Source organism: Centropristis striata, chromosome 23 (genome assembly GCF_030273125.1).
Source record: "Centropristis striata isolate RG_2023a ecotype Rhode Island chromosome 23, C.striata_1.0, whole genome shotgun sequence".
NCBI lineage: Eukaryota > Metazoa > Chordata > Actinopteri > Perciformes > Serranidae > Centropristis > Centropristis striata.
The window spans coordinates 20,287,774-20,299,933 of NC_081539.1; the positions used below are offsets into that span (position 1 = coordinate 20,287,774).

The window sequence follows — 12,160 nt, forward strand, 5'->3', positions numbered from 1 at the left end:
ATAATATTTGCTACACAGTTGGCGCATGGTGGTTTTAAGATGGCCCGGTTAAGCAAAGTGCATTCATGCAAATGTATTGTAAGCAGCTTTGTTTTTTTAGACGACGGTTTTGGAATGGTATCGGTATCAACAGATAATCAGGTTTGAGGTATTGTAACTAGGGGTGTGCCATATCGTATCGTTCACGATAATACCGGTATATTTTTTTTATGGGTAAAAAAAAATGCATATCACGATATTGGCAACATGCCCTACTTCTTGACAAAGTGGTGTAAGGATTTCCTATTAATTACCTAGACCTTGGCGGCCCGCCAGAGTCTCTTGTGCTGCTCTAACGTCACATTTCAAGCTACTGAAAGTATATCTACACTATTCATAACATAAAGTTATTTTGCGTTGTGTCTCTGCTCAGCAGTGTCTGTCACCCGTCAGTCAGTCAAAACCCCGACCCACCTCTCAGTCCTCCTCCGAGACATGCGCACGCATTCACACACGCGCACTGAATATACCGAGCTGCCCTCCCACTGCGCTTCAAAACAAGCACCTACCGTCTGTAAGGTATCAGTCCCGTCCCCTCTCTCTCTCTCTGCGTCTGTGCGTGAGCCGATCTAAATACTATCAACCTGTCCTGTCAGAGGTCCAAACGGTCCAAACACACTGTTGCATTGTGCCGTTCGTTAGCCGCGAGCTAACATTAGCTAACAATTAAAGTTGTTTCAATCACAAAAAGCTACTATTACTTCCTGTCGCTTCACAAATGCAGCTTTCAAAATAAGAGCACAGAATCCACCACAGAAATTACAAGAAGACTGTCAAAATAAGATGCCTTAAATAAAACATAGAAGAACCTTTATTCTCCTTTACAATAATTAATTAAAATAGGCAATGATGTGTTTGTGAGGTGTTTGCTCACATTTAGCTCTCAAAGTGGACGAGATTGATCACATTGTACTATAAAATGTACAAAATTTTCTCCCAGGGGGCCCCCAAACCCCCTAGAAGGTTATTTTTTATTATTATTCGCTAATACTCAAGTAAGTAATTTTTTTTGTATTTGGCAACTGTTGAGATTTGCAATTTACACTACATTTAGATTTATGATTGATTTTTATTTTGTTGTACAATTTTTATTTATTTATATGGACTAAAAAATAATTTTCTATATATTTTTCAGTATTTTTGATATCGTCAAAAGAATATCGTTATAGCGATAATACTCTGAAATATCGTGATAATCTTTTAGGGCCATATCGCCCACCCCTAATTGTAACGTTATTGAATATGGAAAAGTGGTATCAAGCTACTCCTACTACAAGGCACTGTGTCTGCAGAGTTACATTCACAGTTTAAAATACCTTCAAACGGCATGCCAAGACATAAAAAGAGCATCTGAAAGAAGGAAAACTGGTTCAAATGTCCTCAAAGCTGAAATATTACTTGAACCACTGGGCTAGCACCACCCTGTGGAGTTGTTGGTACACATCTCAGATTTTCCTCTCAAAGACTCATCTCTCCCTTGTCTCTTTTCCTGTCAAATCTTCTAAATCCTCCTTCACATCTTGTGCTCTCTATTGCATGTGTGTCCTTCACTATTCTGTTTCCAGAATGCCTGTGGTACTGGCTCAGGATTTGAAGTACAAAAAGCACAAAAGTATCTATTTGCATGCACACACAGAGCACATATGCACACATACACACCTTGCTATTTAAACCTTTCTGCAGTGTTAAAACGTGATATCACCCTTAAGCTTATTTCATAGTCGGAAATAATAATAAAAAAAACTCTGAATACTGTATATCTACTGAAGATTTGGCTGACTGCGTGCAGAAGACTTTACTTCTTTTTGTCCAGCTGACAATTTCCTCTGCTTGCCCGTCAAGGTATTAGAGATAGAAAGGGAGAGAGAACAAAACCATTTTCCGGCTCCACCCAAAAGCTTCATCCCCCCCATCCCCATTTTCCAGCTTCCTTCTTTTATTTCTCTATTGTGTTCATCCCGCTATTCGGCACTTATCTGTGCTTGGCTGAATGAACAGCTCAATTCAAAGGCATTACTATGCAGAGCGGAGGGCAGAAGGTAGGATAGGGAAGAGAGGAGGATGAAGATGAGGAAAAAGTTGTGGATGCTGAACACCTCGCAAAAGTCTGCTTAGTCAACCATTTAATTCCCTCTCCTCTAAAGTCAAATCATTAACCACCAAACCAATGAGTAATTGGGAATTTGTGTGTGTGTGTGTGTCACTTCTAATAATGTGTATGTGTGAGCGTTTATTTCGGCGTATGTGTGTGTAAGTGTTAGGCAACTTAAGAGCTTAGACACTTTGACGTTTTGTTTAATCAAGAACTGAGGTAATTTACGGCAACAAAGGCCACAAAGTGCCTGGGGCAACTTTCAGTTTTTACTCAGTGTATGTCCGTGTGTGTGTCTGTGTGTGCATGTGTGCGAGTACAATGCATTTATGGATTTGTGAGATTTTCTGTGCAAGTTTAAGCTTAACATTTAAGTATATAAAAAGTCACAAGTAAGCCTCAAAACTTAACACTGAAGTCTCAGGTCACAAGTGCTAAATCTCACCAAATGTAATGCGACTGAACTTCATTGTCCTATTGCACTTTCATAGCATAAAGCATTGCTTGGTGGAAGGTATCAAGTGTTTTCATATCAGTTTGTGACATACCTCTGCTGTCAAACTACTTTTAAAATGTAGTGCAGTATTCCATACAAAAAAAAGAAAATAGAAAAAAAAAAGAATGGGAATCCTTAGAAGATGTAAACCGAAAAATATTTACTTGTATTGTTTGGACTCCTGTGAGGATGTGCATAAATTTTAAAAATATTAAAAATGGAACATGCTGTGATTCACAAGTTTTAAATATTCAAAGTTAGTAAAGAAAACCCTGGATAAGAATCAAAACAGCGCAGAGCTGTCACATGATTTAAGCAATCCATGAGATCAGTGAAGGAAAAAGCAATGAGAGGAAACTTGGAAAACAAAAATAATGAGGGAAGCTGAGAGCCAGCCAGTGTCCTTGTTGGGCATTTGGAACACCAGGGCTGCTGTCATTCAAGAAACAACAAGCCAATCACTTTACTACAGCTGGTCAACAAAAACCCCTGTGGTGTGCTCTGTCTCACACACAGACACACATCACTTGCCATGTAAACAAGATCAACATGAATGTTGGCATGGCTGTGCCCATACACAACCCTTGGCACTCATACACACATACATGTGCATATACACCCATTATCTACTTGCTCAGCAGCTCTCCCTCCTTCCTACATCACAGTTACTTATTCCCCCTGGCTACATGTTTTTCATTTCCTGAATGTGCATCTGTCATTTCTGTCTGTCTGTGTCTGTTTGTGTGTCAGTAAATACCTATCTGTATGTGTGTGTGAGTGTATGTATGTGTTTGTGTGTTTGTGTTTTGACAGCCAGAGACAGGCCTTTCCAGAGAACAGATCTCCAGATACCGAGAAACAACAAGTGAAAGCTATTTTCTGGTGTTTGCTTGTTGCTGCTGGACGCTTTGTTAGACCAACCTAGAGTAAGGGCCATTGTGTGTGTGTGTGTGTGTGTGTGTGCGCATGCTCCTTTCCCAACAGAAGCAGGGGAAATCAGTTCGGCCTGGTCTGGTCTTTTGTTTTTATCGACAAGTGAACAGGACAAAACAGAAGGGCCATAGAGAAATTTATGTTTCTGTGAAGCCCTGTGGGTGGTTGTATGTGCGTGGGTATGTGCCTCTACTGTGCCAAGACAGGACGAACTGTAGCAATGCTAAATTTAAGTCATGGATCTTCAAAAAGTTTTAAAGTCGAATAAAATAGTCATTTGTTTTCATCAAAAAGTGTCAGGGCAAATGCCACTGAGACTGTGTGTGAATGCCTACAATACAGGCTTATTTTAGAAAAACAGCATTTAGCAGAGCTACTGGCATGTGCTATAAATTACATCATGTTTTCAAAGAGAAAACCACTGTAATTCTCAAATGTAACACCAACCTCAGAGACTGCTGTGATGAATTCAACTCTCACACTACAAAACAGCACTTGTCCCATTAGAGTGAGCTTCTCTGCGTGTACATGGCTGCGTCTGCCCTCTTTCCAACAAACCAAAGCAATTAATGAATTATTGTTATACATCATTTAACATTTAACATAAATACTTAGCTGTGGCTCCCATGTACAGCTTAATGTTGTTTATGTCCTTTGCCTGATACTTTATGTTAAAAAATAGCAACGTGGGAATGGGCCTTACAGAGCACAAAAAGCTGCCATAATGGGAGAGATTCTTCATCTCCTCTGGCTAACCACTTCTTGACACTTGTTCACAGAATTAAAATTCTGGGCTACACAGTCAATCAAGCCTCCCACTAGGGGTGGAGACCAGAACCAAGTTCTGCTGCAGGCACAAGATAAATGGACTTTTGATCTGGGTCTATAGCTCCAGACGGGCTGAATGAGAAACTTGACCTGAACTGTATCCTGTAGCGTTTTGTCATTTGTTTTGATTCTACCCTCATGTTTTTATTTTTTAATTGTTGCTGTTCCTCTTCCTGTTAATTTCTTGTTAATAATACTACAATCCTAAAAATCATGTCTCCTGTTCTCCTGCTTATTTTCCTAATTTCTATGGCCCTCCTCCATCACTCTCTAGTGCTATCTGGAGAACACTGATTGCGCTGCACATCTGAATGCTTCATTGTGTCCATTTATTTTATGTCCATTATTTGCTCTTTGCACTTTTGTTGATTTCTGTGCATCAAATACTTTATTGCGTATTTTAACTTGTGCAGGCAAGGTTTTTTCCACTGTTCTTTCTGGAGCTGGTACATTATTATAACCCTTTGTGTCTCTTATAGCCATGTGCCAAAGCGTTTCTATTCACTTCAGTCTCTCATTAACTGCTGTTACCTGCTAAAAGGAGCGCCCAAAGAGCTGGGGACAAAGAGAGCTGCAATCCTTTTCTTTGCTTCACATACATTATTAGCTGAAAATGAGGAACACTTCCAGAACATTGCGTGCTAAAACTATTCTATATACTTCCATTTTGGATAATTTATTACTGCAGAGTAATCGAAACAATGAAAGGCCTGTCTAAAAAAAATCAAGAAACATTTGAGCATAACACCGTCATCAGTATTTTCCTGTCTAACTTCACTAAATTATCATTGTGGTGTGCAAAATATTACACTGTATTGAATTAGTTTTTACAAAGATCCAGACACACGCACACACACAGACACAGACACAGACACAGACACACACACACACACACACACACACATACACACAGACACACATAGACAAAGGGAAAGAATAGAGCTTTCAGAGCCCTCTACTCTGAACATTTGCCACCTTCTCTCCTCTCTGCTCACCAGGGACCAACACTGATGGAGTGCAGACTCCCTCCCTGGCTCTCTGCTGGAAGACCTCACACACCACATGGAGCTAAGTTGCCGCATTTATGTGTGTGTATACGTCAGCGCCTGCTAACAACTCATTTTTTGTGAGTGCATGATGTTTGAGGAGGCCGCCATTTCACACTCATTCATGTTCTACTCCTCCTCATGCATCACACCGCCTACTCACCCGGAGCTTTGACATTAGTTGTAAGACCGAGGAGAACCATTTGGAAAGAGGCTCTATTTGGCAAAATGAGTCGGACAGAAGCCACTCATCACAAACAGTCTTGTAGACCAAAAAAATAAAAAATAAAAATAAGTGGGTATTAGGGCACCACCTGTGCACTGCGGATATAAATGGGTACCACAAAACGTTTGATAGCACTCATAAAACACTTAGACAGTGCAGTACATATCATGGGAAAGGTGTAATTTGACATATCTTTCTGTGCTGTGTCTTCTCCACTGTCACAAAAGTACAATGGTAATGTTCACGACAGCCACTCAAGTTGTACCAAGAGAAGTGTCCTCACTATCTATTTCAATTCATCATCCTCGTTACTGGCACTCAGCAATTTTTAATTTCCATACAACTCTTATCTGGAATGGAGTGAAGTGACATTAAAGAGGCTGATGCTCGAGCCCTGTGAAGTCACTGCAGCGGATCAAGATATAAAGCCAAAAGTTAGAAGAGACTTTATATCAACATAGATAAAAAAATAAAATAAAGACATAAAAGTCATATCCATGACTGCAAGCAATGTGTTCCTCTGTGGTCTGGTTAGTTAAATTCAAACATTTTGAACTTTAATGCTGGATGTAATAATTTATTATCAATGGCCAACGGCAAATGGTCGGCAGTAGTCGCTGTAAGTGAATGTATGTGTGCATGAATATGTTTTTATGCATGTGTGTGCCTGGTTGCAATTAGGGTTCTGTGCTGATATGAGTCAGGATCAAAACAAGAGGATAATGTCTATAAATAGACACATCAAACTGAATGTTTGACTTCCTAAATATCTTGCATTAATATCAAAACACCTCATTTCCTCTGACGTAAATAATCTCTTTTGATCCCCTCACCAGTGCATTTTATCAGCTGGTACCAGTTGCTGTATGGGTGGTATTTATCCATCATCTCCATCTGTGGCTTGACTCATTACATATAATTCTGGATACCAGTGGCTTGAGTTCAACAATGCATCTTTACACAGCCATTTGTAAAGGATGTCTATCTCCAGAACAATAATCAGCAAGAAATATAGGATTTAAGTATACTCCTCTTGTGTTACTGAGCAGCCTTTCCTCATACAACCTTTCATATGATCTCTTCCACCATTTTTTGTACATTAACCTTTGAATGTCTAGCAATATATGTCTAGCAATACATGCGATCATAAACATCACCCATTGGTTTGTGGACTGGCCCTTTGAAGCATCGAGTTCAGTGTTACAGCCGTCGCCATCTTGCTTTAAAAGCGTCGCCATCATTCCTTTTTGAAACCGGGACATATATATTGGGACCTGCACCCAAGGTGACAGCTCCCATGCACCGTGGGACCTGTCAATCAAAGGTAACCCCCCAGCCTCAAATCATAAGCTTCTTTATCATCTATTTCCTGAATGGGAACATTATTTACACATTAACATCATATTATCTTGAAGAAAACTTCAAACTAGTGATTGACACCATAACCGGAGTTATAGACCGAAATGCTTTTGCATCCACCATTGGCGACCCCTGTTGGAATTTTGAAAGGAATGCAGGCTTATGGTAGCCTGGGTATACCCATACTGCCTTGTGCGCTCGAATTTCATTTCGAACCTCCAGGCAGTCTAGCAACCAGAGAGATTTCTTAGCCTTGTTTTAGGGATCCAATCACAGAACGGGGAGGGACGGCAAGACGATGATGCGTACTACTCGGCAGACGGAAGCTTGTAGTTTTCTTACGGATCCAACATGGCTGCAGCAGACGCGAAACTCTCTTTAGCTGTAGATGGTGTTTTAAATAGTTTAGAGCGAAAGTTGAAAGGCGAAAGGTCTCTCGCCGACTCCGCTGTCCCCCGGCTCGTAGCGAGATCACCGGCGTTACGGTAGCGGGGTTAATATCGGTAGCGTTACGCTACCGTTACGGCGTTATGGTAGCGGGGCTATTAGCTATTAGCCCCGCTACTGTAACGCCGGTGATCTCGCTACGAGCCGGGGGACAGCGGAGCCGCTGAGAGACCCGCAGCAGCTTGTTTATTGCCCATAAAATCAGTGGATGTGTGTGGCTGAATGACATGAGGGGGAATAAAGCGTGAAAATAAATAATCTTTCAGAAATCGAGAAACACTCTCACAGACTCTACTACGTCATCTGGTATAACTGATACGATTGGCTAAGAGCTACCTACAGCTTTTGATAGACATTCTAAGCGCCCAATAAACAGCTCCGGAGGATCGTAAACCACGCCTCCTCTACAGAGAAATGAACGGCTGGTTTCCAGACTAATCTCATTTGTGAATAGTCTGGTGTTAGCCAGGCTAGGCTTATGGCACTTCCGGGTATGCTTTCTGACCCCAGAGGTTGCCAAACTCATCCAGGCAACAAAACCCTTGGTTAGGTTGAGAAAAATATTGTGGTTTGGGTACAGTAAAGTACTTAAGTGGTCTCCTGGGTGAATGTCCTATTTGCTTGACCCATCCATCCAACCTCATCTCCCCCCTACTTGGACTTTGTCATTCTTTATACTATGTCACACAACTTCCTCCTTAGAGACAGCCCTGCACATTTTGGCTCAGGACTGGTTACATGGTCTATACAAATAATGGTGCATTTCTTTTTTCTTAGCTTTAAGTATGAAATATGAATGAGAACAGCCTCTACTCACAAAAGAAACTGCTTCTTATTTTAAGAAAATGTTCCCCTCAATAGTGCATCTATTTGAATGACTACAAGAGCAGTGATATTAATGTGAAGGACCACTTAGATAGAACCAATGCAGTGCATATGATCACTTTCAAGCAATAGAAGCAGTATGAAGGTTTGCATGGAATATTGGGCTGGATAAAATTATTTCTGGATGAGTTAACTGAAATGCTATCATTATTCAAACATCGGAGGCTTTTCTTAACAGAGCTTCTACTGGAGGTGGTAGCTGCTAGATTGTGCAGCTATAATTAGAGCAAAGAAATTAGTCAAATATATCTGTTTACATAATATCTCCCATTCTCCTACCCCTGATACTATCACAGCAAAGCCAGCACTTTCTCTCTCCCACTCACACAAACATGCTTTTTATTCTGCTTGGTCCGTGCAAGACACACCATAAGTGAAGCTTAAAAATATCTTGTGATATGGCAATTTCAAGAATTATAACACATACATAAAAAGCATAATAAATAGAAAGCGAACCTACAGTATAGTCGCACCCTTGCTGAGATCTGGAGCTCCCGATCACTCAATTACAGGCTGACATTTAGCAGGCTGTAGATTCCAAAACTAAATATGAATTCATAAGTGAGGCATTTGGGCCTTCATAACACAGGGGTCTCCCCTGAATATTTGGGTTTGGTGGAGCTTTGTGACTATTTAAAAAAGGGCAATACCAATAGGGATGACACAAAACTTTGTGAGACAGTTAATCTGCATTACAAATATGTCACAATTGAAATTGGTGAGATGAAAAATGAATTGTGTTACTGTTTTAAACAGCAGAGTGCGCTATCTACTTTTCATTTTACTAATTTGACATCCTTCGTCATTTGCATGAGCAAATACCTCAAGGTGGAAAAACATGGCGGCTGTAGGATGCACCAATTTGTTTAAAACTTGAAATGTTGCAGCATTTTGGCATCCTTTTTAGTAGAGTGGAGAGCCACTTCTGGCTGCTTCTGAAAGATGTAGCGGTGAGTTTAGAGGAATCACAAACACTGTAAAGCTGCCAAGCCTCGGCTTTTATATTTAAATTAATTTTATTTATTTGTGTTAAAAAATTAAGTATTTGATTTGGGATTTGTTTTAAAATTCACTTTCATTGATGTAGATATTTAAGACTAGAAGATATTTTAGTTTTACTGCATGCATTTGTAACCCAGACAGGCTTAATCGCCAATAAATAAATAAATTAATAAATAAATATCAGGAATGTCACATAAAAGCACTGGTAATAAATAAATATTCTTATTTCATTTGTTTAAAAAACTGTCTTATGGAGAGACAAGAAAGTGTTTTGTGATAAGGATAAAAAAAACTCGCGCGTTATCGCCACTTCAACCAATGAGAAGTTTAACCCACCTCCCGACAGTGTATTGATTGGTCACATTTACAGAGGTAAAACGGCAAAGTGTCAGTCTGAGCTGAGCAGTGATGAGAGAAAAACGTTTATTCAAGTGGTAAGAAATTAAGTAAAACAAGGCAGAAAATTCATTTTAAGTTAATATATATGTCCAGTTCATGTGTCATTCATGGTTTTATGTTGACAATATAAAAGCAGTGTGAATAAAACAAAGGAGGAACGTCGAGTGTTCCTGTGTGTGCAACGAGGCCTCGCGTGGTCTTCTGTGCATTTCCCGATACATCGTGCTGGTGAGTTCAGCAGGCTTTTAGCATGTAGCTTTAGGTCCACTAGCCTAAACCATAGCTTAAATGCTAACTGTTACCATGTTTATCTCCACTGTTTTGTGCTAAAACGTTAGCGGCTAACACTCGCTAGTTTAAAAGCTAACTGTGCTGTTTTATCTCTATGGTTTTTGCTAAAACGTTAGCGGCTAGCACCCGCTAACTTAAATGTTAGTGTTAGTGACTTGAAACTCTATTCCAACTCGGTTAAGGGGATAACTGCTAATATGCAGACATACTACATAAATATTGTTGTTTTTGATGTCCCAAGTTTTATTTTTGTACAATAATGCAGCTTAGCTGCTGGCTGCTAGCTGTGATACACTGCAGCTATGGTGTTTATATTGTGTTTGAAGGGAATTGAGGATATTTTAAAGGTGATATTGACAAACATTTATGACACAATTTATGTTTATAATGAGGTACCTTAAATACAGTAGAGTTTTTATTTAAAGTATTAGCTCTCTAAGATAATTTTGATTTTGGATTAAAAGAAAATAAGAATTTGAAATGGAAGTAAACCTAATGTTGTACAACAGATATTGTGTATTGAAGTATAAGTTGATATCTCACTCTTTATCTTTGATCATAAATGTTCATAGATTTAGCATGAAGGTAATTTTATGCTGACCTTATTATAGGTCAGGTTTTTGAATGTGGTCATCTTCCAACAGACCAAAGCTTCAGAGGAGATTTCAGAGACTGAGATTTTGGAGAAGTGTTCCAGTAGTGGATGGCGAGCCCAGCCCATAGGATACAAGGCCTTATTGTTTGCAGTCGGAGGGCTGTAAGCAGGAGAAACACACGTATTCCACACCCATATCCAGTATGGTAGGACTGAACTGTACACACACATACAGCTCTGCAGGTGGCATACTTACCGTGCTTCATACATTCCTATGCCGGAGCGGGAGTGAGAACAGTGACTCTTAGAAAGACATTTAATACCCGGGTCTTGATTATTTTCCTTATTTTACTGTGTGCACAGTCTTGTTTTTGTTATTTTGGGAATTGTGATTGAATCTGTGGATAAATCCGCATTGTAAATTGAAATTAAGGTTTATGCTTAATACATTCTCTAAAACTTACACCTGTGTTGTGTGTTCTGTTTCATTGTGGTCACACACCCTCTTGGCTCCTGAGGTTCCTAGGTCTTCTGAGTTTGGTCCAATTTCCTTCAGCTGCTTTTGGCAGTGATTTAGTAAACTTAGCTAATTGGTAGCACATACTGGTTACACATTGTATTGCATAGATTATACCACAGCATGAATCAAATATGATTCTGCTTTCACAACCGAATCTCATTTTCATATTGTAAACCCCTTATCATGAATTGTATGGAATTATGAGTTACATGTATCATACATTCGTAGTTACCAACATACAGTATATAAAATACTTACAACTACTCTGTTGTTGTACATAAGTTGTGTACACATGTATACATTACAAAAGTATATACTTCATCATAACAGAGACTTTAATCATATTTGCTTGAAGACTGTAGCTCAGATTTGTTTTAATTCCAGACCAGTTCTTTGCATCTCCTTTATTAACACTTTGAAACATACTGTGTATGGAAGGTTTTTGTAGCACTCCTTTTACCTGTTTTTACACTGATTTACACTGATTTATACTTGCTTGAGTGTTTTCTGGTCCGTTGCTTTAATGTTCACCTACTTCCCTCTCTTCTCTTCTAATGCAAGCCCCTCTAGACAAAAGTGTCAGCCAAATGCCTAGATGGAAATAGAAATGTATGAGGCACTTGACGTCTGTACTTAATCAGATGCAAAAACGCGGAGGGCGATTTAAATCTTACAAGTGGGAAAATAATTCAAGTTCAAAAAGTCAGCACTCCAGTTTCATTGCTCTTGTTGTTTTTCTTGCTCAGAACTGACTGTGAAATATCACAGACAAATAAATCACGTTGCAGAAAGTGAAAACCAGAAGAGGGAGGTTAATACACTGACTCCAGTACAAGGGCCATTTTACAAGCTTGCTTTGGACCACAACCTGTAACACCTCGTTCTTTGCAAGTCTGTCTCCAACAACGGTCAAATTGGCTAATTAACTAAAACCATCCATCCACCATGTCATTTTTTTTGCTAGTGACGGGAAAAAGCTGACACTAAACCACCAGTTTATTT

The 12,160-nt window shown here is 39.5% G+C and overlaps 1 protein-coding gene across 2 annotated transcripts in view; it reads right to left on the minus strand.

Annotated features, from left to right (window-relative positions):
- The window catches only part of cntnap2a (contactin associated protein 2a), a 350,626-nt gene that overhangs the window by 176,029 nt on the left and 162,437 nt on the right, over positions 1-12,160 (minus strand). The window contains exon 1 of one of the 2 annotated variants that reach the window (XM_059327333.1): positions 549-657. The exons of the other annotated variant lie outside the window; for it this stretch is intronic. The gene's annotated coding sequence lies outside the window, so the exon portion shown is untranslated. Of the gene's footprint in view, positions 1-548; positions 658-12,160 lie in introns of those variants that run through there. 2 annotated transcript variants of the gene reach the window in all.